This window comes from Eriocheir sinensis, chromosome 65 (genome assembly GCF_024679095.1).
Source record: "Eriocheir sinensis breed Jianghai 21 chromosome 65, ASM2467909v1, whole genome shotgun sequence".
In the NCBI taxonomy this organism is placed as follows: Eukaryota; Metazoa; Arthropoda; class Malacostraca; order Decapoda; family Varunidae; genus Eriocheir; species Eriocheir sinensis.
Window position 1 is genome coordinate 3890093 of NC_066573.1, and position 6367 is coordinate 3896459.

Sequence of the window (6367 nt, forward strand, 5' to 3'; positions counted from 1 at the left end):
AGGCAAGTAATAACGTTTGGTTCCTAATACCAAGGCTTTATTTTGAGGGAGAATGAAAGACGGGTGAAGATTTAATATAGGCCTAATATTCATCACGTAACTCTTTATCTTCCCTTTTAATCGTGTAAATGAAGCAATGAACACAAAACAAGTATCTTTTTTTTGTGAGGGAAGGGGCCACGGAGAGGGGAACAATCGGTTACAGTCATGTCTCAAACTAAACTCATTAAATTCCCTTGGAGGTATAAACGAAGTATTAAACTAACAATAAATGTTCCTAAAGAGGGTGGGGGAGGGGTACAGTGAGAGGGGTTAGTTTACTTTTATGTCCATGTAACTCATTCATCTCCCTTTGCCGGATGAACAGTCAGCTAATAAAGTTCGATTATTGAAAACATGATGCGTGTGTGGGGGGAGATAGGAAAGGATAAGAAGAGAGGAGAGAGGTATAGGGATTTTTTAATAATTTTCATGTTTTCCACCTAACTCATTTATTTCCCTCTGACGTGCGAATCCATTATCCGCTTAAAACTTCACTATTTCCTCCTGTTGCGTGACTGACGGATATAATCAGATGACTGTCAGTGAGGCACGTTGGCCGGCGACGCGGTGGTATGTTGAACGTTCGAGGCTGAATATTTCACCATCGACAACAGCCAAAGACAGCGGCAGCACCAGCGAGTCAGTAAATAGATCTGACGTAAAGCGCTTGACAGAAATTGGGATTAACGTCAATTCAGAACGCTTCGCCCTGACAAGAGCTGAGGGTATGGATGGCGAGTGTGTTACGTATGTGGGACGTAGCTTTGTCCTTCCCTCAGCCTTCCCTCCTAATAAGTAACGGGCTGTGTGTGTGTGTGTGTGTGTGTGTGTGTGTGTGTGTGTGTGTGTGTGTGTGTGTGTGTGTGTTTACTATAAAAAAAAGTCTGTTCACTTAAGCTAGATTCCTGGCTTGCAGCTGATTGGCTGCTCCGCTCTTCCGCTAACACTCATGTTGGACCACATCTTGCATGCTCGAGTGAGACATGTTTCTTTATTATATGCTATACCTCACCTCATATACGAGCTAGCCAGTGTTGGTTGACACCATCAGCCTCAGCAGTGATTGTAGAATCAAGATGTATTGTAAAAACTCGACAAAACAAATAAGAAAAATGGTATTACGATGAGTTGAATCGTGAAGATGTAAAAAAAATGTTTATAACATGTTTTACCTCTGCTCACTGTTTTCAACAGTTGTTCATTGACTGCAGAAATATATTATTACATTATGTAGGAAAATTTCTCGTGAACACGATAGTGTGATCAGAATGCAGTTAAAGCTCTACGTATTGAAAACAGTTATTTATAGCAACATTTCACTCGCCCCAGCCATCACGGGGTCGAGACACCCTGTATGATGATCTTAAAAAAAAATGAGTGTCGCGCGCGCCATGATGGTTGGGGCGAGTGACATGTTGCTATAAACAACCCTGTGTTTTCAATATGTGGAGCTTCATCTGCATTCTGATCACACTATCGTGTTCATGAGAGATTTTCCTACGTCATGTAATAATATATTTCTGCAGTTAATGAACAACTGTTTAAAATAGTGAGCATAATTAAAACATGTTATAAGCATTTTTTTAACATCTTCTCAGTTCAACTCATCGTAATACCATTTTCTTTTTTGTTCTGTCGAGTTTTTACAATACATTTTGATTCTACAGTCACTGCTGAGTCTGATGGTGTCAACCAACACTGGCTAGCTCGTATATGAGTTCAGCTATGGCATATAATAAAGAAACATGTCTCACTCGAGCATGCCAGATGTGGTCCAACATGAGTGTTAGCGGGAGAGCGGAGCAGCCAATCCTACGCAGTTTCACTGAACCTACAGCTAGGCGCCAGGAATCTAGCTTAAGTGAACAGACTATAGTGGACGACAATGAAATAGAATATAGCTGCCAGGTGTCTGCGTCGTATTTATGTAATCAGTAAAGTATCAATCCTTCTCAGTGCTGTATTTCATCATGCCAGTACAATTTTTTTTACGTCATTTAAAAGACGTACTATTCCTGTCCAGCACATTCCGCCTCCCTTGTCTATAACTACCATCTTACTGGCGGTGTTTATGCAGACCGAGGAACGAGCACCTATTAAATGCTTAAAATGTTCTCCACTTTAATCTTAAAGATGCCACAGCCAATGAATTCATGCAAGTAAAAATAATTATTGACAAAAGACATTTAACTACAATTGTTATACAGAAGCCATTGTTCACCGATTTAGAAAGCGCTGAAGCACTGAATTACAGTCTCATAAACGTTCGACTCGCTTCGAGACAACTGACACACCGCTTCAAGGTCACCGCCTCAACCCTCGACTCACAGCAAGCAACGAAGCCATCAAGATACTTAACTTTGTACACGACTTAAAAATTATCAGCAGCAACATTTAAAAGAGGATACAAAAGGCTCCTGGGCCGTCAATAAGGGAACAAGGCAAGCAGAGGAGAAAGGAAGGAGTAAGGAATTCGTGGAAGCACTTACCGAGGAGGCATGGCGGGGAGGGTGGGAGCGCAGCGGGAGGGAGACATGAGGAGGGGAGGCAGCGGAGAAGACTACCCACACATAATCCTCCACACTTCCACCTTAACACAGAAGCTAAAGTCCGGCTTCCCGTCCCTTCACACGCCCCTACTCTCCAGGATGCAACACTTGGACGCAGCACACAAGCACAATAATAGAACAACCAGACCAAAGTTACGCGTGTTCACCCCTCAAAAGAAAGCTAGATCACTGAGGAACCACAGAGAGCGGACCTGCGCAGACCCAAGGCGCAGACACAACGTCTATCTCATCATCCCCAGGGTGAATGGATATGCGATAATTATCATATAAATACGATAACTTAGTGCCCAAACGATAACGTCAAGACGATATACGATGATTTCTAGGAAAGTAAGTAATTTACAGTTAAGATTGGTTATATTATCGTGCCCATATCCCACTTCCTATCTAACGAAGTACTCCTGTGTTGTCATATAAATCTACTAACCCTCAAACCTCTTGGGAAACCATAGGTAAGATTGTGCGAATAACATCTTAAACCCCGCAACTCTCCCAAGAAAAGAGATGATGATAAAGAAGGGGTAAAAAATGCTCTCTACTACTTGGTCACTGCTTTTGGGATGCTGCTTTGTGGAGATTACAAAAGTGCATTCAAGACCGATTTCAAATGGCTGGGAAAAATGTTTGGAGTATACAGACCTGAAATGATGTTCAATGTGTGTGTGTGTGTGTAATAATAAACGGTTTATTAAGTGATTGCAGCTGTAAAACTGAACATATACATGTTAAAAGTACAATATTGAAATAAGATAGAAAAAAAAGTACAATGTGAAAGGGGTATAGGGGGTCTGGGGTGGTGGGGGGGAGGTGAGGTGGTGGAATGCAGTGCGTTAGTGCTGAAGGAGGCGGTGTGGTATTCCGAGTGACGGGTCAGGTGTTTAGGCCCCAGGTCAACCCCAGGTCAAAAAAGGGTCAGGTCGCAGTTGATGGCAGGGGTGTAGGTAGAAGGGGTGTCGGCCGTCACTCAATTTAGCGATGACCTGTGTGTGTGTGTGTGTGTGTGTGTGTAGTGAAAGGTCGGGATGTGACAGAACCCTTTGAATTTATCAGGGCCAAGGAAAGCGATTTATATATATATATATATATATATATATATATATATATATATATATATCTGAGAGAGAGAGAGAGAGAGAGAGAGAGAGAGAGTTTAATATTCAGGAACTTTGGTGCCGAACGGACAAAAAAAAAATTAAAGTTTTAATCTTCGGAGGATAATTTATATTGACAATATTTGGAACGGAAGATAAAAAGTGGACTAAGTTAAGGAATGAAGAAAGTGATAACGATTAAAAATTAAAATAACGCACAAAAATGCTATCGTAACGCAGGAGCTTTGGCGACCTGTGACAAAACTCTGCAATGTTGTCGCTCTTGGGAACGTAATGATAGTAGTAGTAGTAGTATACTCTATTCCACCTCAGGTGACACCAAATATGAAGAAGTTTTAATAAAATATGGAAGCCCTCTTGAGTGCTTCCTCTCAAACCAGTTTTGCCCAACCGCTATCGGGTTAGCTGTAACCAATCGTCAGCAACAGAGTGGCGATGGTCATCCTGCATCGTCTATGGGGAGGGCTTATCCCCTGATTTGTTGTCACCTGAGGTGGAATAGACTATAGTCGATTCCACGAGAGCTGGTAGGCAACTAGCCACACAGGTAAACATGAAATAATTAAAAAAAAAAATACACTCCCGACCGATGAATGACAATAGGTCGTGGTAAAGGGTAGCGTGATTCTGCTAATACGAGGCTAACAGCGAATACACACATTATCTGCCGGTACAAATAAAATTAGAGAATGTACATAGGAAAATAACACACTGGGTTGGGGAAATCACGTGAAGGAAACGGGGTAAACACGGGACTGGGCGTGTGGATGTTGGCGGGGAAAAGGAGGAATCAGCTGATCAGCCGGGCTGAAATTCAAGGTCACGCAGTGTGGGTGTGTACACAATAAATAAATAAAAATTGAGAAAAATAAAATCACAAAAACACAAAAAAGATAAATAACTGTAAATAATGTAAGACAATTGGGGGGGTGTCTAGTTTAAGTGTTTGAGTGTAGGTTAACACTTTCGTTGAAACACTTGTATTGCCCGCCACGCGCACAAGCCAATCAGATGAATCGCTGTGGCAATGCGTGGGGTGTGGGCCAATCAGAGCTTTGGGCGGTGGTGTCGCAGCCAGTCAAAGCAGGGAAGCCAAAGGACGCTGGAGTCGGCCAATGGGAGACCCGTACGGAAAGTAAAACACTGCTAGGGGCGCCTGAAGCCAAAAATCAAGTTTAAAGTACTTACAACAGGTGTATAGAGGTATCAGCAGCCGGACAGCAGGCTAACAGGAGCACACAAACCTCCTCTTGTGTCACAACGGGGTGCCTGTAGACCGTGGCAGGTGCCTGGACAACAGCAGAGTTGCACAGCACACAGCAGGCAGTGGAAATCACAAGGTGATGTGGCGTGGGGGTGAAAACGTGGGCCAGGGAACACGAGCTAGGCCGGGGGTTGCAGGGTGGCACGTTGCGTAGAACTTGACCGGGGACTCAGTGACCGCAGGCGGGCTAACGGCGTGGACACAAGGGCAGCAGACTCGTAACAGAGGCACAGGAGAAGGCAGCCAGGGGCTTGTAGAGCACCAGCAGAGCAGCAAAGGCAGGAGAACGATGTAGCGGGGTCGGGCCGGTATGGCGTCTCGGGGAGCGTGGGGACCGGCAAGGGACAGCTTGGGACGATGCGTTACACCACTCACAGTTCTTCAAAGGTACGTAGATAAGCACCGCTAGTCACCATATGTACTGGTGGTGGTGTAGCTGCCACCATATGTACTGGTGGAGGTGTAGCTGTCACCATATGTACTGGTGGTGGTGTAGCTGCCACCAAATGTACTGGTGGGGGTGCAGTTGCCACCATATGTACTGGTGGTGGTGTAGCTGCCACCAAATGTACTGGTGGGGGTGCAGTTGCCACCATATGTACTGGTGGGTTGTAAAGAATAGGTCCTGCTCCTATTCTTCAGTTTATTAGGTACAGGAGCTGGCTAGGGCGGAGCGGTACACCCTCCCATATCCGTGGTCAGGCTCCCACTCCGCGGGGACGCTGTCTGGCGCGACGCGGGAAGGCAGATTAGCTGCCAAAAGCACGGGGCACCACGCAGGGCGCAACATTCAAATGATACACATAAATATACACCATAATGCCCCGCCATAAAGACCTACTCCCACCCGCCCTCTCTCCCCCACAAGACCCACAAGATACCACAATATTCTCATCCCGGTCAGAGCTCGCACGGACCGATACCGGCTTAGCACAATACCGGCGCTTGTAAAGGTCATAAATACCTCCATGATCACATGACCCCTCCACCCAACACACACACACACACACACACACACACACACACACACACACGCACACCAACCAACCTTCCCCACTTCCCCCATTACTCATCACATAAATATAATTGTACTTTGTGTATTTTCAGCTTTATGGCTGCCAACAAATGAATAAACCATTTATTATTATTATTATTATTATTATTATTATTATTATTATTATTATTATTATTATTATTATTATTATTATTTATTACATATATAAATACTTGCATACATACATACATACATACGTACATACATCCTTATTGTAGTGTAGTGTCCAGGTCGTGGCGCGGCGGGGCAGGAACAGCGACAGGCGGCGGCGACACATCGGCAAAGAGTCTGTATTGCCTGGCGCCAGTCACTGCCGTCCCGCCAC